At 44.2% G+C, this 27,661-nt stretch overlaps 1 protein-coding gene across 3 annotated transcripts in view; it reads right to left on the bottom strand.

Annotated features, from left to right (window-relative positions):
• CCR6 (C-C motif chemokine receptor 6) overlaps positions 1-17,707 on the bottom strand; it is a 32,959-nt gene extending 15,252 nt beyond the window's left edge. The window contains exon 1 of one of the 3 annotated variants that reach the window (XM_066590685.1): positions 17,627-17,707. The gene's annotated coding sequence lies outside the window, so the exon portion shown is untranslated. Of the gene's footprint in view, positions 1-16,663; positions 16,892-17,626 lie in introns of those variants that run through there. The other 2 variants (XM_066590667.1, XM_066590677.1) reach the window with 2 other exon arrangements.
• Positions 17,708-27,661: the final 9,954 nt, after the last annotated feature.

Here is a 27,661-nt window from a genome sequence, read left to right as displayed (position 1 = left end):
TCATTTTGCATGCTAACATTTAGCACGCAATGCAGCAGAACTAAAGTTACAGACATGAAATGAATTTTACTGTATATAGCAGTTTCAGAACATAATGACAAATGTACAGTACATACCTCAATAATTATCTAGCAACATTAACTCCTTGTGAATGCAACCAAATTTGCCTATATAGCAAGATAGCTATTTTTTTTATTCCACCCTGAAACCTAAGTATAATAACTTTTTAACAACTGTAATAATTGTCGGGTGGCATGGCCTGGTCATGACGGTAGACTGAGGCATAGACTGAGAGTTCCACTCATACAGAAGCCCCAGAGTACTCACTAGCCCTTTTCATCAGCAGCAGGTAACTTCCAGATGGTGCACAGGTCATAGAAGCCTGGGGTCCTTTCTTGGTCAGTCTGTCTGGGCTTGGGTCTCTCCTAAGGCACATGTTTTTCCCCTCTGGAGGAGGCCGATCCTTGGATAGGTTATTTTTCGCAAATGGAAGGATTGTTTAAGCCATTGGTCTTATAGGGTGGAATGACTTTTATTTTGTCACCTTATTTCTTTTTTTGTGTGCTGTTTGCTTAATTTTTGATGTCTGTTGCTATTATTCAGGCATGCTGGGGCTTGGGTCTGAAGCCTGACTGCACCCCTCTTGTCACTCACCTACATAGCCTTTTACTGGATGTTTCCACTAATTATGTTTTGGTTCCTTTGCCTCCTGGCTTAGTGTCAAGGGAGTAAATGCATTGTTTAGCACCTCTATCAATCTATATTCTTCTCGTCTCTTCTCCTCTAGCTTTTGCTTTTACCCTCTTTTTCCATGCACACACCACCCATCTTTTGTTCTCTCCCTGTCCTTACTGCACCTACAAGCATAGCAAGGCACAAGTAAAATTTTGCTCTATTAAGACACAAGGGATGAATATCCCTGAAAAAGGTTCTAAGGTCCTGTATCATATGCATAAGGAAGAGTTTTTGCAAGAAACCTATTTCAGAACCAATCAAATCCCTAATCTTTCAAAGAGGTATTACAACACTTGGCTTCATATTCCTAACCCCAACTCCACATCTACGGGTGTTAGTATAGGTATATATAAATTCCTTCCGCATTCCATAGTGGAGATTTGTTGCAACACAGAGGGGAGAATCTTATTTTTTAAGGTATCTGTACACAATGAGCTTTTTACCTTAGCCAACTTCTATCTTCCTAATCAGAGTAAATCCTGCAGACTTTTAAAAACCTACCATTGGGCAGAAGTCCTGGCTTGGATGGGTTTAACAATAAGTTATATAAGACTCTCCACGACCAACTCACACCATTCATGAGAAAAGTTTTTAATTCTATTTCTCCTATCTTCCCCTTTGCTCCTCAATATCTAGAATCACATACTACCCTCCTTCCTAAACACGGTAGAGAGCCTACTTGCTGTTCTAACTTTTGCCTTATTACCCTAATTAACACCAATATGAAGATTTTTGTGAAACGTATAGCCCAGAGACTTGCTTCCTACTACCCTCTATAACACATGATGATCAATGGGCATTTATACAGGGTGCAGGAAGCATGAGATAACACCATTAAAACCCTACTTCTCATGTCCTGTGCCCAAATACGTAAAATTCCTGCATGCCTCCTTTCTATTGACGCTGAAAAGGCATTTGAAAGAGTTAATTGGATGTTTTTATGTAGTTCTCTGGAACAGATTGGTATTGGCCCTTTATCGCTCAGTCAGATTATGGCACTCTATGACGAGTTTATGGCAAGAGTAAGGGCTAACGGTATATTGTCTGATCTCCTGCAGATCACAAACAGCACTAGACACAGCTGACCACTATCGCCTTTATTATCCTTTCTTACTATGGAGAACCTGACTGTAGCCCTACAGAATATCCCTAATATCTAGAGTTTACAGATTGGGCCCCAACACTATAAACTTACTCTATTTGTGGAGGATTTGTTGGGGTATATTTCAGACCCCATAACATCACTCCCCTCCTTAATACAGGAATTTGAGATGTTTGGCTTCTATTGCAATTTTAAAGTCAAATACTACAAATCTGAAGAGTTCGATATGTCCCTTGCTAGTGCCACAGTGAGCCAATTAACATGCTCCTTTCCACTTAAGTGGAAACGTAGTGTTCTCAAATATTTGGGTACCCAAATCCTGATGGACTTTGCTCATTTATATCGCTTATATCATGTCCAATTTTACAACTTACATTAAAAGATTTAACAGACTACTCTCAGGACCTCCTGGTTTGGCCAATTTAATACTATTAAGATGGATATCCTAGATATTTATATATTTTCCAAACATTCTCTATAGTGGTCCCTGCATCATTGTTTCAGTGCCTGTCAAAGGCGATTAATCCGTTTGTATGGGAAGTCATTAGGCCACACATTTACATGTTCACTTTATGTCGCTCTAAGGTGTTGGAGGGGGTGAAGCCTGACTGATTTTAAAAAATACCATCAGTTACAGATTTTTATGAAAGTGGCTGATTGGTGTCAATTAACTCAATGTAAAAAAGTGGGTTCATTTGGAGGAGACCTTGTCTCCTTTACTATTAACATCTCTTCCCTGGATTGACCTGCGATGTAGGTGTATGCTTTCCCTTTCCTTTCTTACCCAGTATTTCCTTAAAATGTGGCATAAGATTCTTCAGACTACTGGTATATCACATAAACCGGGTCCACTTATAACTTTATTTGATAACTCTAGTTTCCCGACAGAGGTAGGAGTTACTTCATTCTTGATTAGGTCTCCTGCTGACTACATCTATTTGGCGCAGGCCTTGACAACCTCTCTGACTTTACCCTCCTTAACATCTTTGCAAAGCTCCTGCCCAGAGAGGTCAATGTCATGGTTGTCATATATTCAAATACAGGGCTATATTACCACCTTTCACAGATATTGCTTACTTATGTTCGATGCAACGTCTTTGGAGGTCTTCTGATTACTGACCTTACCTCCCTCCCGGGTATTGTCCTTGATGTATGGCTTTCTTTATATTGTCATATATTAGGTCCTGGGAAGCTAAGCTTAACACACAATTCTTTGAAGAGAATTGGCAGAAGGCTTTCCTATTAATTCATAAATTACCCTTGGCCAGTTTTGCACAGGAGAAAAATATAAGATCTTAACACAGTAGTATAGGGTTCCTATCTTGCTCCATGGGATGTTTTTCTCTGTGTTGGATTGATGTTGGGGATGCATGGCTGTACATTCGGTGTATTAAAGGGGTTGTCCCGCGAAAGCAAGTGGGTCTATACACTTCTGTATGGCCATATTAATGCACTTTGTAATGTACATTGTGCATTAAATATGAGCCAAACAGAAGTTATTCACTTACCTGTTCCGTTGCTAGCGTCCTCGTCTCCATGGTGCCGTCTAATTTTCAGCGTCTAATCGCCAGATTAGACGCGCTTGCGCAGTCCGGTCTTCTGCTTTTCTCAATGGGGCCGCTCGTGCCGGAGAGCAGCTCCTCGTAGCTCCGCCCCGTCACGTGCCGATTCCAGCCAATCAGGAGGCTGGAATCGGCAATGGACCGCACAGAAGAGCTGCGGTCCACCGAGGGAGAAGATCCCGGCGGCCATCTTCACCAGGTAAGTAAGAAGTCACCGGAGCGCGGGGATTCAGGTAAGCACTCTCCGGTTTTTATTTTTAACCCCTGCATCGGGTTTGTCTCGCGCCGAACGGGGGGGCTATTGAAAAAAAAAACAACCCGTTTCGGCGCGGGACAACCCCTTTAACTGTTTAAAATGTGAAGAGACTTAATACTATTTTGTACTGTCATCTCTGCAGGGCCATATCAGGTCTTTATCAGGATATTATCCTTAAAAGCCTTTCAGGATGGAATAGTGTTTATTAGGTCTTAATAAGGACAGTGATTTTTCCCTATATTCAATGACCACTGGCCCCTTCGCTATCATGGTTTTTAGGATCTAGCCAGATCATGTCATGTTATTTACACTTGTAATCCTTCATTCCTATAAATTTTGGTTGGTGTGCAGGTTGTTGTAGGTGATTTACCATATACTGTGGTTTTCATGACCGCTTCCTTGCATACATGGGCTCTATTTTGGTCTATGTTTGTTGAGGGTCTACAGTCCATTTTTTAATGTATATATTAGAAGTTGTGTTTTAGGCTTTTTTCACCTTTCATGATAATGATTACTTTACTTTGGTGAAGTCGACAGACTCAAATCACTATATCCTTCAAATCGTTGTCCGGCCAAATATTGTACTGCTGTACTGGCTACATCGCAACTAACAAAAGTGAATGTGATTGACCAAGTTAGGATTTCTGCTTACTGTTGTGGTAATTTGAGGGATGCATCGATACCACATTCACTTTCATCACTTGCAATGTGGCAGCACAACATTATCATCTTTAGCTGCTCAGCAAATGTTGTGGTGTAGCCTAGGCTAAGGTAAAAAAAAAGTCACACCTTATAAAAACCAGGGCTTGAAAAGAGAATGTTCCCTTAACTTACATATTTTCTGACAGCAGTCAACTTGAACAATGTAAAAGTCCTACCTAGTAATGTACAGTTCTAAGGGGTTAAATACCTATGCATATATATCTATGTTTAGTATTGATGGACTTTATACAGTGTATATTCGTGCTGCAAGCTTCACAAATGAGTGTTTTTTTTATAGTAACTTTGTTGCTGTATATGAATGGGGAGTGAGCTGCCTGCGGATTGGCTGGTGGGCTAGGTACAAAAGGCAGGTCCTGGGTGTCTTGCAGAGAGCAGACAGCCTTGTGAGGAGTGAGGTGCCCTAGCACTACTAAAGAGCTGGGTTTTCCTGTACTAGAGAGGGAGCGGATGCAACTCAGATTCCTACAATGGCGCTACCCAGCTATTGCAACGAGAGTGCCAGCCAGAAGTCTGCCAATTGTCCAAAGAAACATCAACCGCAATTACTGACTGCAAATGACAAGTCATCACCAGGAGAGAGACCTCCATCCAGAGCAGATAGACCAATAGTCAGTACCCGTATATTCAAGTTTTGATGGTATATAATAGTGAGTACCATCTCCCAGGCTCATCACCAGTAAAACAGATTATTTTGACTTCATCCTTGTACAACGTCTCCAATGGTACTGTGCTAATAATTAGTTGGAACAGGGACTGCATATTTCAGCAAGTGGATTTAGTCATATAGATAACCGAGGTACCTGCAAGACTAAGTTGCTTTAGAGGAGACTCTTATTTTCAAACAGCATCTGTAGAGCTATTTATCCTTGGCCAGGGTAAACCCTTTATTGATTGAGATAATTCTATATTTATGCACAATATTAAGGACACCCTATTCTTAGACCAACTTAAAGGGGTTGTCCCGCGAAACAAAGTGGGGGTATACACTTCTGTATGGCCATAGTAATGCACTTTGTAATGTACATTGTGCATTAATTATGAGCCATACAGAAGTTATTCACTTACCTGTTCCGTTGCTGGCGTCCTCGTCTCCATGGTGCCGTCTAATTTTCAGCGTCTAATCGCCCGATTAGACGCGCTTGCGCAGTCCGGTCTTCTTCTTTTCTGAATGGGGCCGCTCGTGCCAGAGAGTGGCTCCTCGTAGCTCCGCCCCGTCACGTGCCGATTCCAGCCAATCAGGAGGCTGGAATCGGCAATGGACCGCACAGAAGACCTGCGGTCCACCGAGGGTGAAGATCCCGGCGGCCATCTTCGCAAGGTAAGTAAGAAGTCACCGGAGCGCGGGGATTCAGGTAAGCACTATCCGTTTTTTTTTTAACCCCTGCATCGGGTTTGTCTCGCGCCGAACGGGGGGGCTATTGAAAAAAAAACAAACCGTTTCGGCGCGGGACAACCCCTTTAAAGCATTAATCGAACTTAGTAAACTGTTTGCATGGTATCTAAATAATGCTACTGTATGTTATTGCCATACTATTCTTTATCATACATTCAGTAATGCATTGTTTGTTCAACTGAACTAGTGTAAGCCTCTTCATCACTGGCGTCATATTCCACCCCTGTGATCTGTTACCAAATTATGACCATTTTCATGCAATTTTGCAACACACAGTGTTTTTTTTCAAAAGTTGCAAAAGAGTACCTGACAAAAAGCTAACTCAAGCAGAATGTAAAACTGTGTAGTTCATAAATACAGCATCTACACGTACATGTCTAAAAGAACCAAGATAGTATATTGTATAGTGACTACAGAGTAAAATAGATGAATATGTTTAAAGTTTAAATATACCACTCATGTCTACATCTATCATATATATTGTGTGTAGTTAACAGGTATTGTTCTACCAAAATATGCAGTTTTTTCCCCAGAAGATGCACAATATGTTGGCTATAAAAAAAAAGAACAAAAATTAAACTACTATGCCACTTGGCATTGGACAGATACTGCAACAGGGTTGTCCAACTGTAGAATATTTTTTTAAAAATGGCTGCAAATGTGGTACAACAATAATAAAAGTAATATTCACCTGTTCATTGCAGCTCTTGCGGTCACCCCAGTCTTTGTTTACAAACAGCTACCACCTGACCACTGCAACCAATCAGAGGCCACAGTGGTCATGTGCCGTTCTCTTGGCATTACCACTCAAATGCTGAGAGCCATAATGCCAGGAGAACAGCAGGTGACTGCTGCAGCCTCTGATTGGTTGCAATGGTAAGTTGGTAGTCTATAAAACACACCCCAAAACCAACATTGGGTTTCAAAGCATCAAATTCTTTAATACGGCTATAAAATAGTAAAATATCAAACAGAAGAGGAAGAGCATATTTTACACAGCATTTTTGCAAGTAGATGAAGCAATCTATATACAAAATTAAAAAAACAAACAAATCTAGAAGTATAGGGTTGTCATTGTGCAGCGTCCAAGCAGCGGGCCCAAGCCAAGAGACAGCGGGGTAGAGTTAAGGCCTTGTCACAAGACTCTACCATCTCCACCCGGAGGGTAACGAAAGACACATCCAAGGGGTCGAGGGCAGTCTATTAAACAGGAAAACCCAACTGCGGTTTACCTTAGTCCTTTTGTCATGTTTGACACCACCATTCCATCCTCCGCGGTGAATTCTAGACGATGGAATAAGGAGTCCACACACGCAGAGTTGAATTTTAAAGGCAGAACCGTGAACGGTCAATAAAGCCGTTTACTTGGAACACAACTTGAATAAATCCAGAAACAGTCCAAAACAGTTTCACATCCACCGGCGAGACACTGGTGCAGGAGGTGGTGACAGGGAGGAAACATGGAAGTACAGAGGAACTTTCACAGGCCAAGTTATCTGGGGATCTTTGTTCCCGGACACCTTTCCACTAACGCTCGCCAACTCTCTACTGATACACACTCATAGAGCAGGACGTACACACAACACTGCACAGTGGGGACTCGCAATCCTTGCCGTTTCTCTCTCTCACTCCTTAATTCTCTGGCTTAGGAAGAAGGAATCCAAAGTACACATATGACATCCTCTCGGCTTCTTCCATCTTCCCTACACACAGACTAAAGGTGTCTATGTGCAGACAGGCTTCTGATTTGAGTATCTCAGGCAAAAGGCTGATAGAAGGAACCACTCTATGATGTTCATATGTCCTAACCTTGTATATGAATAGGTGTTGTCTTTTTAGGACAACCACTTTTAGGGCGTTAATGTATCAGAAGTAGGAAGGTAGGTATGTATCTATCTATGATGTGGCAAGTAAGTTTTTAAATTCTAGGCAGAGGTGGCATATAAGTTTTGAAAATGACAGAAGCTCTTAGCTAATAGAATTTACAGCTTTTGACTACTCATGGGCGCTATTACAAAGTTCCGCTTATGCTAGCGATTTAGAACTTTTTGCCATACTGCTCTTGCACTTAGAAGTTCAGCCTGGCAATTATCAATAAACTGCAAGGGCTAGCGGCGGCTGCTGGAGTACGTGTGGTAGTGCTTCAGGACCAGGAAGATGCTAGTGTAACACAAAATAGCTGGATTCCACTGCTTGGAAATCACACCTCTGAGCAAGGGTGATCTTATCAGCCTGAAGCAGATGGTTGTTATGGCTCGATGGCCACAAAAGGTCCATAGTATACCAACCAAGAAATGGAAATGGACTGCCGGTGCAAGGTCAGGCCGAGCCATGTTAAGACACTTTTTTGGTTGTACATTTGTTATCCCCTTACGTTCCCCTATCGTTGATAAAGGGTTTTTGGAGTGTTATGTTGAAATTACCCTAGATGGTTTGTCTTTTCCTTGGCTGGCCAATCTAGTTCAATGGTTCTCTGTGAATGCTGGTGTCTAACAGCCAGGTAAGGTAATCTCAGATAATAGTTGATGATGGCTTCATATATAGTCTGTGCATGAATGAAGGGTGGGAGCATTGTGATGAAGATGTTGGGGTCCAGTTCAAATGTTTTGCTTTAACACTACAGTGAGCTATTCAACTAGGGCTTCCTCTTCACTATGGCATGATCCTGCACCCTGTGTGTGCGAACAGTTACTATTGCAGACGGAGCAGTGGCAAAAAGTTTTTGCTGCAGGTAGTTACTTTTTGTAAGGAGAAGATGATTTCCTGGTTCACATATATGGGAATTTATCATCCTATTCTAGAGTTAAAGATTATTATATTCCTTATTACCATATATTTTGAATTGTTATATTAGGTTGCTACTCACAGTTTGGATGAAACTTCTCTTCTCACAATAGGATGAAAGGAGAGGAAACTAAAGAATTTCTTTTGTGCATTTTCTATTACTAATTTAGTGTTCCTTTACCTGTTTTCTCAAAACACTGAACATTTACAGCATGAGCAGGAGAATATTAAAGAGGCTGTCTGGTAAACCCAGCCACACTCTGGCCCGAGCACTGTGTAAGTAGAGAACCCGCTTCTACATCCCACATATCTCCTTCACTTTAGGCCATAGCTTACATCTGCCTAAACAGATAGCTGGGACGTTTAGGGATTATTACCAGTTGCTATACAACCTGTCCCCATATATCTCAGATCAGGATCGGTCCTCTCATAGAACCTTAATTCAATCATACCTCCTAGACTCTAGCTTTTCACATCTCTCTCAGGAAGCAGTCCTATCACTAGAAGCCCTAATCTCACAGGAAGAACTCACTGTCAAGCTAAAAGAATCATGCACAGGGAAAGCTCCCGACCCGGATGGATTCACGATCTCATAAGACATTTTCCGACGTTTTGATCCCACATTTCCTACAAGCTTTTAACTTCCTCACTTCAGGAAACAACCTACCAAGGGATACACTGAAAGCGTTCATTACAGTAATCCCGAAAGAAGGGAAAGGATCCCTCCCTGTGCCAAAGCTATACAGCCATATCCCTCTTAAATGTAGATTTAAAGCTCTGCTAAAAAATCATTGCGAATCGCCTATCACCCCTTCTCCGACATGTAATACACAGAGACCAGGTGGGCTTCGTGCCCCAGCGGGAGTCACGAGACAATACTCAAAGCCATAAATCTCATCCATCAGGTGAGAAAAACATCCCTCCCCATATGCCTTCTCTCTATGGATGCTGACAAGGCCTTTGATAGGATTGATTGGGATTTTTTACACAAAACCCTCTGCCACTTAGGACTAGGACATAACATGATGACCTGGTTCTCTAGTCTATACTCCTTTCCCTCTGCTTTGGTAAAAGCGAACAGTTTTCCTCCCTTTTCCTGATCTCCAACGGCATAAGACAGGGCTGTCCTCTCTCCGCTCTGCTCTTTATTTTGTGCCTGGAGCCCCTCCTTGTGCATATTCGCTCCAGGGGTGTAGAGATTGGAGACTCTATGCACAAGGTGGCCGCATATGCGGATGATCTCCTGTCCTTTTTAGCATCTCCGCACATCTTCTTGCCCAACCTTCTAGACAAACTCTGCCACTATGCTACTTTATCGAATTTTAGAATCAATTATCAAAAGTCTGCAGCACTAAATGTATCTCTGCCGCAGCCCCTGGCTGCTGAATGAAAGACTCCTTTTCCTTTTGATAGGTGAGGGATAAGATCAAATATTTAGGGGTCTACCTCACAGCAGATACCGCAGACCTCTACACAGCTAACTATCCATACCTCTTAAGCACCTGGTTTGGGAGGTCCTCGATATTTAAGATAAATGTCCTCTCCAGAATACTATACATCCTCCAGGCCCTACCCATTCACATACCTAAAATATTCTTCAGACATCTTTCCTCCCTGCTCACAAAGCTTATCTGGGCGGAGAAGTACACCCGAATAGCATGTAGCATCCTGGCTAGATCCAAGGAGATGGTCGGTTTGGGCCTGCCAGACCTTCTAGCTTACCACCAGGCTTCCCATCTTCTGTGCATGGTTGATTGGCATAGACATATTGACTCCAAACAGTCAACATTGGAACAGATGTTCTCTACAATACCTCTGACTGCTCTGCCTTGGCTGCAGAGAGACATTCCCCTGGAGGCCAGCTCTCACCCAACAATAGGCCCCACTCTCAGCGTTCTTCCTCGAGTTTTCCCCAAACCAGGAATCTCACCTATGCCTTTGCCCCTATTTCCCATTTTAGGAAACCCAGCATTTCCACCTAGTCTGGTAAGTGGAGCGTTTCAACTATGGCTTTGTAGCGGTAGATTTAGAGCATCACATTTTCTCTCAGAAAGACAGTGGCTACCATTAGAGGTATTGGAACTTATTTTAGAACCCACTCCGCTGACCTACTCGCAAATCCACCAAATCAGACACTTTCTTCTCTCGCTACCTCCCGCACTAAGACTCTACCGAGCGCAGACTCACTTTGAGCAACTATGCAGTGGGTCTGCTCCTTCCCATCACACCTTATCATGCATATATAACATACTAACTACACACTTAGAGCCACCATCCCCATCGTATATTCGCGCATGGAAAAGAGATCTGTCGCTAGCATTTACACCTGAACAGTTAACTAAAATCTACACGTTTACACATAAATCTTCCATCTCCAGTAAGATTCAAGAAACTGGATTCAAACGTCTCTCACGATGCCATCTGTTTTCCCTTTCTGCTGGTGATGCGGTACAGAACTGGGAACCATACTTCATATATTCTAGAACTGCCTGGTGTTGTAGAGCTTCTAGTCTGAGGTGTGGAGTATTGCCTCAAAATTTACAGATTTTGCCCTCCCAAAATCACCCGCACCCCTCCTCCTGCACCTGTGACATTCCTACATACTCTTACAGGCGCTCTGTGGTAAGGCATCTGATTAACACTTCGAGGGCTTGCATCCCAAAGCTATGGCGACAAACGTTACCTCACTCAATCTCAATGTGGTTCAACATGATCCGCGAGACGAGGGAGTTGGAGGACCTCATGGCATCCATTAAAGACAGGAAAAGTTCACCAAAACTTGGTACCATTGGATTGAGTTCCTAAACTCACAGGAATACAAAAATCTATATGGTCAACAAACCTTCCTGATACATTATTGGAGACCTATGTAGGGGTTTTAATACATCTTTCGCTCACACACCCCTTTTCCCCCCCAACAAAGAGGGGGGGGTGGGATTGTCTTTATCTCCAGCTCCACCCCCCTTTTATTTATTTTTTTCCCCTTCTACTGTCCTTTTTCTCTCTCACTTTTTCTTCTTTTACCTTAAACACATGTGTTTTCTGCACCCCCCTCCACTTTTTCAGTTCACCAACCCTCCTCTGGTTCAAGTGGACCAACAGTCAATTTCCAGAATGTAGAACTCCCAGACTCAACATTCCTGTTGGAGCACGGGTTCCAAACTTGCTTAGCCTCACCAACAACTTAATCCATATTGTGTTCCTACCTGTTGTGGTTTATGAGGACAACTTTTAGAAATTACGTAAATCTGTATATCACCACTGTATTTGGCAATGTTAAATTTTAATTATATTCTTAACAGATAAATAATTAAAAAGGGGTCTGTCTAGCAAAAATATTGTTTATTGTTAAATGCAGACATAATTATAAATATATCTTTACAATTATTAAAAAAATGTATATATCCCCAGATATTCCAGGACTAATGTAAGAATAGTGCCACCTACTGTTTCAATTCTGTATTCACCTCAGTAATGTTGAAAACTCTTGTACTTGTACTCTTGCATAAAAAATATAAAAGTATTATAGAAGTGATACCTTTATTGGCTAACCAGAAAAACTATACATGCAAGCCTTTAAGGCTACTAATACCCTTTTATCAGACTATAAGGGGAAATGTATACACAACATAAGAGAGACAGTGTGATTAATTTACATATAAAACTGGCAGAACAACAAATGGGAGGAAGAGCAGAGCATTAACATAATGATAAACTTAAGTCATATAACTGTGTATAAGATGAAAGGGGAGAGGTGATGATTAGGAAATTACAGAATAGGTTGATGGGTGTGAAGTGTCCAGGTAGTATGACATATACGCTGGGGCCAAATGTATGGAAAGTCCCCAATAATTTTTAAATTGTCATATTTTTCTGTCTGTTATTTTTAAAAAGTTCTCAGAGTATCAGATTCTCTGTTTTGCATGTGGATAAGAAGACAATGTCACTGTTCAGTTGTGCCAGTTTCTTCAGTAATTTTAAGGTCCATCTGCGTTCACAATATTGAGGTATCTTCCATTATCAAGGTGCAAACATTACCGAGATTTTTCTGCTTAACACAGTACCATGCTATGTTTGCTTTGTAGCCACCTCAGTAGTTGTTCTACCTGCTCAGTCTTGTTTTTCTCTCTGCTCGATTAGGTATGTGTGGTCAGCAACTGCTTATGAAGTTACTGTGTCTTCTCTGATGTCAAAAGAGATGCTGAGCAAATGGTAAGAGACTGAGACAGTGTTACTGTAGAGAAGCCAGACTCAGTAAATGTGACCTTCTTTGAACATTTACTGAGGTGGTCTGGACACAAAAAGACTCTCCCATAAAAACAATAGGTGGCGCTATTCTAACATTATTTCTGGAATGTCTCTAAAATGAATTAGTACCCAAGAGGTACTAGTGGCAGAAACAACAATAGCATTTCAAAAGGGCTAGATGCATATCTAATAGCTAATGCTATTTAGGGCTATAATTAGAGATGAGCGAGCATACTTGGTAAGGACAGATACTCGAGCAAGTATCGTCCTTACCGAGTACCTGCCTGCTCGCCCGCAAAGATTCGGGTGGCAGCGGGGGGGGGGGGGATCTCTCCCCCCCCCCCCAGCAACACAGCGCTCACCCGTGCCGGCACCCGAATCTTACTGAGTACGCTCGCTCATCTCTAGCAATAATCAATCTTAAAAGACTGGACTTGAAGGCCCTGTGTCATTTTTCACCCTATGTAACTATGATCCATTCAATTTAAAGGGTCAAAGGCGTATCTCTGATAGCATATATTGAGAATAGTTCAATAAACATATTTAAATCCAAAAGGATGCCATATGGCATGTGTTGCTAAAGTCGATCTCAAATCTACTCAACCTCCAATATTTAGACATTTTGAACCCCACCTAATTTACTTTTATGACCTGTTTAATTTTGAGTGCTGCAGTCATAATGGTGAATTAAGTTCAATGGACAAAGAACTGTGGGATGTCTGGATGTTTTGTCCAGAATACATATCCTAAAACGTTTCTGAAAGCTTCACTGAGATCAAGTGTATGATTAGATTAATTTGTTGTCCTGTTTTTGCTAAAGGTACCTTTACACAGGGTGATTATCATTAAAATTAGCTCTGCAAGCAGCAAATTTGATTGATAGTTGCCCTGTGTACAAGTGGCCGCTGACAGTACACTGAGCGACAAAGTCACTTGGTTTTTAGCTAACTTAAAAAGCAAGCAACTTTCGGGCCATGTAAACAGGAGTTGCTAAATCTGTTACCCTTGTCATTCATGGGTTAATATAACTTTTAAGTCTGAAACTCTCAAAGGGGTTGTCCCGCGCCGAAACGGCTTTTTTTTTTTTGCATAGGCCCCCCGTTCAGCGCAGGACAAACCCAAGGGATATGTTGAAATTAAAAAAAAAAATTTTACTTACCTGAATCCCCTCTGCAACTTCTTCCTTCTTTTCCTCCAAGATGGCCGCCGGGATCTTCACCCACGATGCACCGCGGCTCTTCTCCCATGGTGCACCGTGGGCTCTGTGCGGTCCATTGCCGATTCCAGCCTCCTGATTGGCTGGAATTGGCACACGTGATGGGGCGGAGCTATGTGATGTGTAGAAGGGGGCGGAGCCAGAACGCCACTCGTGCCCGAACCGACCAGAAGGGAGAAGACCCTTCTGCGCAAGGGCGTCTAATCGGGCGATTAGACGCTGAAATTAGACGGCACCATGGAGACAGGGACGCCAGCGCAGGGCAGGTGAGTATATAACTTCTGTATGGCACATATTTCATGCACGATGTATGTTACAAAGTGCATGTATATGGCCATACAGAAGTGTTTAACTTAACTTGTCATCGCGAGACAACCCCTTTAAAGTAGCACAAACCTGGCAGAGCTATTCTTGTTAGTGGGGGAGTTTGAACATTCCCTGTTGTCCATATTTAGCCATGATGGCGCGGCCAGCGGGACACGTATTCACGCGATATTTCCGGTGCTACAGCGAAAGTATAGCGTGACGGCCGGCTTCCATTCACTACAATGGAAGCCGGCCGCACGTATTCCGTTGTCAATTAGAGCATGCCGCGTTTTTTTTATGCGTTGCGGAATTCCTCAGTGTAAACATTGAGCTATTAGGTTCAATAGAACTTAGTAACTGCAGCATAACGCAGTGGATTTCCACTGCGTAAAACGCGGCAGAAATCAGGCCAAGGGCATTAGCCCTTAGAGGTGTCGGCCGAAGTTTGTGATGGGAGCTGCACACTAAAACCTTGCTCACACAGACGTTTTTGTACAGTGTTTAGCGCTGTGCTAAATGCTGTACAACGCTCCCACTCATTTCAACGGAGCTGCTCATTCAAGCGTCAAAGCGCAGCCTCTTCAACGCATGTTCTATCTTTGGCCATTTTCAGCCCTGCGTCACCCATTGAAATGAATGGGCAGCGGTTTCAGCACTGCTGAAAATGTGGCACAACTTGGTGACACGTTTTCGGCAGCACTAAATGCAAGCGCTAACTAAATTACCTAAGAAAAAAAAAAAAGGAATACTCATCTAGCTTCCGCCATCCAGGACTCTTCGGAACTCCAAGCAGGCGGCCGGGCACTTGTCAAGCTGACAAAGCATCTATTGCTAGTGGCAGGGATTGAAATCCCCGCCACCCAGTGAGAGATTGCTCGGATTGGTTCATCGCTGCTGTTGACGCTGAGTGACAGGAGACACTATATCTTTTATCAACAGCATTGAAATTCAGTTGTTACAAGTAAACACTTGAACTGGTGATGGAGGAGAAGATTTGAGCTCATTCATTAGCATTGTGGTTTATTTGAGGTCCCAAAAGTCTGTACAACTCACAGGGGACACTTGTAGGACAGCACCTTTTAGCCTATGTCCTACAATGACCTTTGTTTCATTCTAGGATATACCAGCACTCTGATCCTAGGTCTCAATAAGAGGCTGTCTGGGCAATTGTCATTTGCATGCTCAACCGTCAACGCCTGTCTCAGTCCTGTCACCCGACTGGCCGTCAGCTTAGCCTGTAAACCTATGTTTGGTCCTTAGCTCTTTTCAAACCCCCTGACGCATACACTGCTGTGCCTGCACTACAGCTAAGAGTGCAGACCCTGTGAAGAACAGAGCTCCGTATTCAGCTATTTCCCTAGCAATGCTTCTCCCAGCTGTATCACTAAATAGGTTTTCTAGTAAAAATTTACAGAATAGGTCGACTAAACAAATTAAAAAAAATGCTCATAACTGCCTATTCTATACTTTAAATAAATTAAATTATGGTTACAGTTAAACACGTACCTATTTTAATTATGATTTCTCAACAACCAGCAAATCCAGATGATAATTGGGGAGTGTTTACGAGTGTAAATGTGGTGCGAAATTAGCAAGTGTAAATGTACCTTTAATGGAGACTTAACCACGTTTAGTGCCTAGGGCAACATAATCTATAAATACAGCCCTGGATAAAGTATTGTCATAGTTTCTCAATTGGTTAGAAAATATGCACTTCCCTGAATGTCTTTTTAATGCCATGTAGAAAACTGGATATTTTTATTGCAATGCTATAGTCAAAAATAAAACAAATAGCTGACTAGAAAATGTATTCTATGCTAATCACAATAATTATCTTGGATCATTTGTGGAAATGCAAAATTAGACAACATTATCCACACTTCTTAATGTGGATCACTATTGTTTTCTGAATACAGATTGTCAAACTGAGGAATATTTTACCAAGATAAGGCCCCATGCACAGCTCCAAACTATTTTGTATGGAATCTAGACTAGGGCCTCCACTGAAATTCATGGAGTCTCTTCTATGCCTCCCGGTGAGCTTGTGCTTATACACAACCAGCTTGAACACACAGAGCTAAAGATTAACGGAACACTTCCTATAGTTGTGAACAGACATGTTGAAGTACCCCCCGCAGTAGTGCTCAAAAATGTCTTGCAGGCACCAGCGCCATGTAGTTCTGCAATCACCATTACGAACGCCTCGATAAAGCCACATGGTGCTGCTGCCAGCAAGACATTTTTGCACACTACCTCGGGGGAATACTTCAAAATGTCAATTCGTCGCAATGAGGCAATAGTACTGGAGTAATGGAGCAACAGAACAAAGAAAACTCACCTCTAGAGTTTGAACCGTTTACTCTTACGAATATTCCCTCGAAGAAGCGGGCAATAGAATGAAGTAATGTTCATTGCGTTGTGCAAAGGCAGAGTATCCATCGAAGTAGTGAAAATAAACGTCTCGCAGGCGGCAGCGGCACTCTCCAGGCGATTGTAATAGAAAACTATTCCTCAAGGCTTTTATGCTGCTCCTGTTGTGTTCGTCATGACGTACTTCCGCGATCATCCGATGCTTCAACAGCCAATAGTAGAACACTGTGTTAAGACCCGCCTTTATTCTTCCAACAGCCAATCACATACTTCTGTGTGCACATATTTGCAGCTTTGTTCGCACATTTCCACACCTACCTGAGCAACTAATCATTCAGTCTAAACACTACCCATGACAGAGAAACAAGTGACTAACGAGCAAAATGACAAGAAATTTAAACGATGGTCTACATGTGTAAACAGTCAGGGTTTGAAAGCAAACAAGTTGTTCACTTGGCTGAACAATTTTTCATTCTGTGGAAAAGCACCTTAAAGTTAAGAGTAATCCCTGATGAGACACCAGGGGCATTTGTGATTACTTCAGACTTCCATTACATAATGTAACTAAGGGCCCTTTTACACTGTAAGATTATTCAGGTTCTCACTGGATATAAGTGCCGGTAGCGACCGAATGATACTTTGTTCAGTTTCTGTAGGCATGAAAACAAAACAATGGCCAGCCTGTGTAAACAGGCCACCGTACCTTTATGAACGACAGCCTGTTTACTGCCAATGGATGTGTGCGGTCAGATCTCCAGCCTGCTCCGCCTTCAGTCAATGAGCGATTATTGCTGGGACAACTGTCAGATGCTGAAGCATACTTTTGAGTACAAACAACGTTTTGATCACTTTGTAATTCAATTTTGGTTATTTTTGAAAGATGAGATGACCAAAAAGGGGATTCTAGCATTGTTTTTTTGACAGTACTTACTGTGCAGGACAAGTAATAGATCAGACTTTTATGGAAGCAGTTCAGAAGAAGCTGAACAGGTTTTACTTCCTTCAATCCTGAAGCCTAGGCACTTGCTAACAACCCTTGGCTTCAAAGCAGCAATCAGGGACCAATAGAATTGGTCTCTGACCATGTGGTTGCTGTGATGTCCAATCACAGCATCAACATAAACTCTATTTACAAAGTAAACTTTTGCCCGCCCCTTGTTATGCCTATATCCTTGCACTTGTTACTTTGTGGGAGGAGAGACAGTTAAAAAAACCCACAAAAAATACATTTTACATCAATCTTATACTTTTATTTTACATTAGGGTTAGCTATTTGTGTGTCGTCTGTGTATTTGTACTTAAAGAAAAAAAAAGAAACAATAGTCCTCTGTTGTGTGTAATTACCATGCCCCATAGTAGCTTCATGGTGGAACAGGAAGTGAAACAGAAGCTGTGGTTGAAGTAGAAATGTTTTCTGCAAGTGATGGTGATGACAGCAATAAGCTTTCTGTTAAAGGGCCGGTTGGCACAAAATGCAGCTGCCGCTGCAGAGTCCGGAGGTTCAGGGCATGCTGCTAAGGTACTCCAGGACATGGACCACTCTTCTGCTGAATGGGAATCCTCAGAATAATTTTCCCCTAATATTCCAGAATTCCCTTTCACACCAGGGATAAATATTAATGCGGGAAATGTTAAACCCCTTGATTTTTCTAGACTTATTACAGATGATCTCTTGGCGCATACTGCTCATTAGATAAAACTGCTTTTGGTCGTTATCGTGCTTAAAAATGAAATTTCTCTTCATCTTTTTAGGAGAGGCTCGAAGGTTTGTACCAAAATGGGCTGATTTTTGGAATTGTTCATAATTTCCTCCACCTTGACTAAAGCCCGAGTTCCAGCAGCAGAAAAACATCCCCAAAGCATAATCCTGCCTCTACCATCTTCACTGTGCAGATAGCGTTGTTTTGGTGATGCAGTGTTGGCTTTGCGCCAAACATACCTTTTGGAATTATGGTCAAAAAGTTGAACCCTGGTCTCATCAGATCATAACATGTTCTCCCACATACTTTTGGCAGACTTGATGTAGGTTTTGGCAAAAAATAGCCGGGCTTGGATGTTTTTTCTCAGTTAGAAAAGACTTCTGTCTTGCCCCCTCCCCCACAACCCAGACATATGAGAGGATTATAAGATTACAGGAGATGGTTGTCACATGTACTACACAACCAGTACTTGCCAGAAATTCCTGCAACTCCTTAAGGCCTAATGCCCACGGCCAGGTCAGATTCCGCCTACAAAATATCACAGCAGAATCAGACCCGGCACCCCCCAGAGACCCCATACTCACCTCTCCAGATCCGCCGTGAGTGTCTCGCCCGGCGAGCATGTGCAGTGCAATACATGACACGCCAACGGTGGGCTGTGACGGGAATTTTGCGGTACTTCCGAAGTGCCCATTGCTCGGAATATCACAAGAGAGAGGTCTTCTATTGACTTCAATAGAAGCCATCCGGGTGATTTTCCGCATAGAATAGACGATGCGGCGATTCTCCCCCGCAAGTGGAAAAATCGCAGTTGACTTCCACTTGTGGGCAGGGGAGAATCGTTTACCACAGCATGTCTATGGATGGCCATTGCTGTAGAATTTGTGGCGGGTGTCTGATCGCGAATTCCGCAGCAATAATCCATCCATGGGCATTCAGCCTTAAAATTTCTGTAGGCCTCTTGGCCCTCCCGGACCAATTATCTTATGGTTTTTTCACCAATACACAGAAGTGATGGCCAGCAACAATCAGCAGAAGTCCTGGGAATGGCATTAAAATGCCTGAATAGGGCGATCTGTCTTTTTTTCCCAGTGCTGTACGCAGGCAAGTCCCTTCCCCTCCCTTTTTTATGCTGCCATAGAAGTCTATGGAAGCTTGGTGCTTATCATGTCAAAAGATAGGTCAAGATATATCTTTTCACGCCCCGTATAAAATATTCAGCTGGAAACGGTCACGTAGGTCCTATTTTTTCACGCATGTATATTTTACTCAGCAAAAAAACCATTTGCCTGAATGAAGCCATTGAAATCCAAGGCTTCGCACGGTCACGTTTTAGGGGTGTTCTTTAACACATAAATACAGTCGTGTGAAGCCCTTATCCTGAGATGTTAGTGAGATGACTGCTGTAAAGCTTTCTCTACAGATCACACACGACGTCTGAACTGAATATCCGTTACATTTTTGCAGATGGCCAGAACTAACGAGCTTTGTGGAATTTGCTGTGTTTTTTGTATATGTACTTGTGTTTTTCTGGGCAGATTTTCTGCTGCGGTATGTGTTATGTTTTTGGGGATACACTCGTGGTAGTTATTTTCCAACATTAGCAAACATTTTCAAGCAGATTCAGTGCATTACCCCAGGGGAAAATTTAAAAATCCACAGCCAAACGCTATTTGGTGTGGATTTAATGTTTTCCATTGATCTCTACGGAGAAAATCCGCAGCAGATATGCGAAGTTTCCACAACATAAACAGACATGCTGCACATTTCACAGACGCAGAGTTTTTTAAAGTGTCATGCTATTCTGCAGCAGAAAAAATCTGCCATGTGCGGAGATTTGTTATAACTCACTGGCTTCAGGGTGGTTTCACACAGGCGATAAAATTGCGCGATGCAAGAGTGAGTAAAAAAGCAGAGTATGAAATCAATAATTTCCTTCACATTAGCAATGTTTTCACTAATGCGTTTTTTTCACCTCCCATGTTTCCCTATGGAGCCTCCTTTTTATCACATTGCAACTCAAACTTCTGATTTTCGTGCAATGCATTTGTAACATTAGAAAATCTTATTGACTTTCGCGCTAAAAAAATTGTGCGATTTTATTGCAATCGGACGCGATATGAGATTATTCTGACAAAAAAAGCAGCAATCTCTGTGGAAAAAAATAAAAAATAAATCGCTGGAACAAGGACATGATTTTCTTGCGGCAAAATCGCAATCACCCGTGTGGAATTAGCTTTATGCTATATATGCTGCAGAATGTTCACAGCAATTCTGCAGCGTTTACTGCCAGTCTGAAGGCAGCCTTAAGCTAATTACATACGGGCAAGCACGATATTGAGCTGTGAAACTCGGCCTGATATTACGCTCGGGAACGTAAGATGTAACCGCAGGTGTGCAGCGTTTTTGTGTCAAAACCACCTTCCATAACTTCAGTAAAGTTTGCGATCCTCTGGCGTGGCTTCTAGCAAGTGTTTCCTATTGTTTTCAATGGGAAACCTCGCATAGCACCTTGATAGGACGTGCCACGATTTTTTTCCGCATCGCGATCGGGGGAAAAAAAAACCAAACAAAAAAAACCAAAAAAAACTCATGTTTATAACCCCATTCAAAAGACTGGGGTTCATATTTGAGCAAGATTTGTGTATCTCACAAAACGCAAATCTTGCATGATTTTCTTGGCTGTGGGAAAGTGGTCTTAAATGGCCACTCTGGCGAAAAAACATATTTTTCCATATTGCTCTCATATGCCTGTCGCACTCTGGAGGTCACTTTCATGCAGTGCAGCCTTTTGTCTGATGCTTATCAGCCACCATCTTGATGGAGAGCTTTTTTTAATTTCACTTTCAATCCGAGTTCTAGATTCTCAGTAAAAGCCCTACTGCATGCAGTAACATAACAAATAAGCTTATACTCACCTATCCCAACTCCCGCTGCGTCCCGCACCGCTGCTCACTCCTCTGCGCCCGTTTTTGTCTAAAGGCTGTAGTCCCACACGGTTTACCGATCTCTGAGCTCTGTTATTGGCTGCAGCGCCTGTGACGTCCCATAAACAGGTTGGGCAGCCTGTAAACATGATGTCACAGGGGAGACCCGGAGCCACAGTGCAGGGCACAGCAGGAGTCAGGAGGAGCGAGTATAAGCTTATTTGTTATGTTACTGCATGCAGAAGGGCTTTTACCTATAATATAGAACTCTGACAACCCCTTAAAGGTTATACCATTTTGCCTGCTGGTGGAACAGTTTAGTTATCATTACCTTCTATGTTGCATGGATCTACCAACTAAATAAGCTACAGCCCATAAGTATACAGTTAAGAGGATGAGCTGTGATCTTCTCTATTACAACTGTGTGACAGAAGCTGTGTGATCATCATCAGTAACTGTGACAAAAGTGTCTGAGGGTATTCGCGTATCTTGACGCCACCAGAAACTCCTGGTGGCGTCAAGATTGACAGGGAATGGTGGTGGTGGTGGGGTGTGACACCCCCTGCACCTGATTGGCTGCACATCTGTTAGCCCTGGAGGTCCTGCAAGGCCACTACAGAATCCCCGCTGGCGGGGTTGAGCAGGGGAGCAGACTGGCAGCGGTGAGCGCCGCTGAGGGAGCAGAGAGACATCGGCGGCTGTGGGATCGGCTGGCATGGACCTGCCAGACGGCTGCTGGGACACACGACTGAAGCGGCGGAGTGGACTGGCAGCGGGGAGCGCACAGGCAGCGGTGAGCGCCGCTGAGGGAGCAGAGAGACAGCGGTTTAGGGGTCGGCCGGCATGGAGGTGACAGACGGCTGCTGGGAGATAGGACTCAAGCGGCGGATTGCAGCAGGCTCTCCGAGCTGCCACAGCAGAAGCGCGGCCCGCATTCATGTGTGGCAGCGGTGCAGCTTTAGGCTGACAATTTGTGGTCTTCTTAGGCATACATTATAAGATTTTAATGATGCCATGCTACAGCGGTAACATGGCAGCATTTACAGCTCACGATGTGCGCCTAAGAAGATCACAAACCATCAGCCTGACGCTGCTGCCACACATCAATGTGCACACTGTGCTGCTAGGACCATCAAGACTTGACCCTATTGGGAGCTGGGGGTGTCAGATGGGCGTTCCTCCTGTCAAACCCCTAGCTTCCGGTGGCGTCAAGAAACACTAATACCGTGTCTGTGTTCCCTTTTAAACTGTTTTTGTGGTAGAATCCTGCAACAGCATCACACAGACTGAGGATCTGACTAGAAAATGAATTCATAACCCAAAGAGCTGTCAAAACTCTGATCACATGACCATCTGAGGAAAAAAAGGCTGGCTCACTATATACACTGGGGGTATGCCTGCATAATAAATGAATTAAAAATAAATTTCACTGCAGTCGCCCTTTAACCCCTTAAAGGGGTTGTCCCGTGAAAGCAAGTGGGTCTATACACTTCTGTATGGCCATAATAATGCACTTTGTAATATACATTGTGCATTAATTATGAGCCATACAGAAGTTATAAAAAGTTTTTTACTTACCTGCTCCGTTGCTAGCGTCCTCGTTCCCATGGAGCCGACTAATTTTCGCCCTCCGATGGCCAAATTAGCCGCGCTTGCGCAGTCCTGGTCTTCTGCTCTCTTCAATGGAGCCGCTCGTGCAGAATGCCGGCTCCGTGTAGCTCCGCCCCATCACGTGCCGATTCCAGCCAATCAGGAGGCTGGAATCGGCAATGGACCGCACAGAAGAGCTGCGGTCCACGGAGGAAGAGGATTCCGGCGGCCATCTTCACCGGTAAGTATAGAAGTCACCGGAGCGCGGGGATTAAGGTAAGCGCTCCGGTAAGCTCTCTTTAGGTCCCTGCATCGGGGTTGTCTCGCGCCGAACGGGGGGGGGGGGGGGGGGGTGGTTGAAAAAAAAAAAAACCCGTTTCGGCGCGGGACAACCTCTTTAAGGACACGGCTCTTTTTTTACTTCCATTTTTGTTTTTTCCTCCCCCTTTTAAAATAATCACTTCTTTTATTTATCCATTGCCATAGATGTCCAAGAGCTTTTTTTTTCGGGACGAGTTGGATATTTCAATGGTACTATTTAATGTACCATATAATGTACTGAAAAACATTTAAAAAGTGTAGTGAAATGGAAAAAAAAACTAAATTTAGCAATCTTTGGGTGCGTCTTGTTTTTACAGTGTACACACTGCAGCAAAAATGACCTGATAACTTTATTCTATGGATCAGTATGATTACTATGATACCAAACATATAGCTTTTTTTTTTGGTTATGCTACTTTTATTTTCCCAGTCTCCACGACAGCACCACCTGAGATAGCCTCCTCCTGGTTGGACAAAAACACACAGAGGTTAAAAAGCTCCCCCCTCTCCCACCTTCCTCAGTGTAATCCTGTCCTGCCAGGAGGCAGGATCCCCGAGAGGTGCTGGTGGAGACGCCAGCATGAAGAAATACTTACAGCAGGATGGAGGGCAGTGGGTCTGCCTGTCCTCCCTTCCGGACGAGTGGCTCCCAGGACGCCACATGGGGTGGTTCCCTCAGGCCAGGTTCCTCCGCAGCGGTCATTCTCCGCCGTCCATAGGACCGGGCACGGTGCTCCCGGAGTCCCTTTGACGCGTCGAAGGGGGCGGGGCGCCGTGTCATGTGTTCAACGCGATAACGTCATCGCGTAGGTGTCGCTGGACGCGTCGGAGGGGGCGGGGCTGGGCACGGAGGCGCCAAATTTGAAAATAAAAAGGAACCTGAGAGAAGATAAAACTCGAACAGGTAAGCCATTGCTATTAGGCTGGCTTATATTGCTCCAAGGTGTCTGCAGCACTGTTTACAGATGAGTGCTCCAGCACTGGACATCGCCGAGTCTTTAGCCACAGCCGGCGCCGTAAGTAGCCACTGCGGCAAAAGTGTTTATGCAAAAAATCCAATGTATAATGTTTGGAATGTTGCATCCTTATCCGCAAAAAACTGTCTGCCAGGGGGATAAAAAAGATGCCCCTCCCAGAAGGAACCCCAAAAATGTGCAGAGTGCGGATTGAGACTGCCAGCTACGTATGAAAGGCCTCTATGCAAGGCATGCATAGCCAGGCTGGTTAAAGAGGAATCAGAGGGATTCCTGGAGGATGTCAGGAAGCTGGTCAAGGAGAAGTCCGGTCAGCTCTGACATCGCAAATAGTGCCACCAGCGCGGGCATCCAGGGCTAAGCGCCAAAAAAGGGCGTACAGCCAGGAAGAATTTTTAGACTCCGAGAGCTCAATCGGGACAGAGCGGGAAGAACCAGTGCCCGAAGAGTCCTTAGATGATGAAGACTAAGAAATATCTATTTAATCAAGAAGACTTAGCAGAGCTCATTAAGTCGGTCAGGGCTACACTCAAGATGGAGGAACCCAGAGAGCCACGTACTATACAGAACAAGATTTTGGGGGGGTCCAGGGGAAAGACGCAGACATACCTTCCCAATCCATAGCAACATTTCCAAGCTGATTCAGAAGGAATGGAAAAAGCCAGATGCAGGATCTTTCTCCTCTAAGGGGGTTAAAAGACGATACCCGTTCGAAGAAGAAGTGTGCGCAAGCTGGGAAGAAGTACCCAAAGTGGATGTCCCGGTGGCCAAAAGAACAGCTCTGCCCTTCGAGGACGCCATGCAATTAAAAGATCCAATAGATCAGAAGGCTGAGGGCCTCCTGAAAAGATCGTGGAAGACAGCAGCTAGCATACTCAGCCCGGGGGGGGGGGGGGGGGGGGGTCGCAGCCACATGCGTGGCCAGGACCCTAGAAGTGTGGTTGGAGCAGCTGGAGCTCCATATAATGAACAAAACTCCAAGGGAGCAGATTATAAACTCTCTCCCTATCCTAAAGATGGCCACAAACTTTTTGGCAGACGCATCCGCGGAGACGGTAAAGCTCTCAGTAGAGGTGACAGCCCTGTCCAATTCAGCCAGAAGAGTCTTATGGCTAAAGTCCTGGTCGGGCGATTTAGCCTCAAAGAACAAGTTGTGCTCGCTTCCATTCCACGGCCAGTTTCTCTTCGGCCCAGATCTCAACAAAATTCTCGAGAAGGCGTCCGACAGGAAGAAGGGGTTCCCAGAGGAGAAGCAACTGAGGGGAAAGACCTTTTTTGGGCCCCAGCCCCAACAGTCCGAATCTTATCGGGGCAAGGGCAAGACAGGCCGCTGGAGTTACCCCAAGGGGGTATAGGGAGAAATTTCCTCTTCAACCCCCACCAGGGGGATCCAACGAAACAGAGACCCTGACGCCATCCCAGTGGGGGCGAGGCTGGGGAACTTTGCGGATCGATGGGCCGCGATTTGCGAAGGCACATGGATCCCAGAAGTCCTACAGCAGGGATACCAAATAGAACTAGTGTCCCTCCACAGAAGAAAATATGTTACTACAAGGGGCTCAGCACAACAATTACGCCTACTCCAGCAGAGCATTTGGGACCTACTATATTCAAACGCAATATCCTCTGTACCTCAGAATGAAGAGACTCGGGGCCACTACTCCAGACTCTTACTGATAAGGAAACCATGCTGGAAGTCATGCATGATAATAAACCTAAAGCCCTGAACGCCTTCATCAAATACCGAAAATTCAAAATGGAGTCAATCTCCTCAACAGTGAAGCTGATACCAAGGCGAGCCTATATGGCGTCTATAGATCTAAAAGACGCGTACTTTCATGTGCCGATCCACAGGGATTCTCAGAAATACCTGAGGTTCGCACTAGATACGAGCAGAAGAACAAGTCATCTTCAGTTCAGATGCCTTCCCTCCGGGATTTCCTCAGCGCCCCGAATCTTTACAAAAATCATGGCAGAGGTAGCAGCCTACCTAAGGCAAAGATCAATCCTGATAATACCTTATCTGGACGACATCCTGATTGTAGCAGAGTCCAGAGAGCTCCTGGCGGAACATCTGGCGACGGTGCTCGATCTGCTCCAATTCCTAGGATGGATAATAAACTGGGAGAAATCCAGCTTAGATCCCAGCAGAGAAAAAGTATTCCTGGGCATAACGCTCGACTCGGAGACTCAATGCTCCTTTTTTTCCGAGATAAAGATACAAAAGATCCGTCAGCTGGTAAAGACCTTTCTGCGGAGGCGGTCATGTACAGTCCGGGAGGCCATGTCCCTCCTAGGAAGCCAGAGCCCTGCAGATAGCAGTCCTTTCAGTCTGGGACAGAAGACAGTCCTCATTAGGAACAAAGATATGCATCCAAAACTCAGTGAAAATATCTCTGCGTTGGTGGACATCCCCAGCGAACCTGCAAAGGGGAGTCCACTGGATACAGAAGCCAGCCACACGTTACGACAGACGCAAGTGCCTGGGGGTGGGGGGCGCACGTAGGAGACCAACTTCTACAAGGTCCCTGGCCGCAGGAAATAAAAGGTCAATCCTCAAACTACAGAGAACTCCAGGCAGTTTGGAGGGCCCTCCAACAGCTAGGGGATTTGATAAGAAATCAGCACAAAGATCCTGTCAGACAACACCATGGCGGTTGCCCACATTCGGCGCCAGGAGGGGCACAAGGTCACCAGCCCTACAGAGTATCTTGCAGAAAATCTTCCGCTTGGCAGAGGGCCGAGTCCTCTCAATTTCGGCAATACATCTAAAGGGGGTGCTGAACCAGAGGGCAGATTTCCTCAGCAGAAGACGTATAGACCTAGGAGAGTGGTCTCTATCTCAGGAGGCGTTCAGAATCCGACGAACAGGTGGGGACTCCCACAACTGGATCTATTTGCAACCAGGTAGAACACCAAGATGAAGAACTTCTTCTCCCTCAGACCAGGGGAACAGCCAACAGCGGTAGACGCCCTGAGCCAGGATTGGGGAAAAAAAGCTTGTGTACGCCTTTCCTCCAATACCATTGATTCCAAGAGTGTTACAATACTTCAGATCACAGATATGCACACTAATCCTGGTGGCCCCCTTCTGGCCAAAGAGAAGCTCGTTCGGTCTTCTAAAAACTCTGAGCATCCAGGACCCAGTCATCTTCCCAGCCCAGGCAGATCTACTGACGCAGGGACCCCTGAGCTACCTGAATATAGACAAACTCCACCTAACAGCCTGGATCTTGAGGAATCCACACTGAGAGGAAGAGGGTTCTCTGAGAAAGTAATTGGGACCCTAATGTCAAGTAGGAAGAAAACAACCAACCTTATCTATCAAAAAGTCTGGAAGAGGTTTACCTCATGGAGGCAGGGGAGAGATTCCCCAGGCTCTTGGAGTTCTTGCAAGAGGGCCTGGATATGGGCCTCTCCCCAAGCACCCCAAGAGTTCAGGTTGCAGCCCTTA

Source organism: Eleutherodactylus coqui, chromosome 1, assembly GCF_035609145.1.
Source record: "Eleutherodactylus coqui strain aEleCoq1 chromosome 1, aEleCoq1.hap1, whole genome shotgun sequence".
Taxonomy (NCBI): Eukaryota; Metazoa; Chordata; class Amphibia; order Anura; family Eleutherodactylidae; genus Eleutherodactylus; species Eleutherodactylus coqui.
This window is presented reverse-complemented; position numbering and strand designations above follow the sequence as displayed.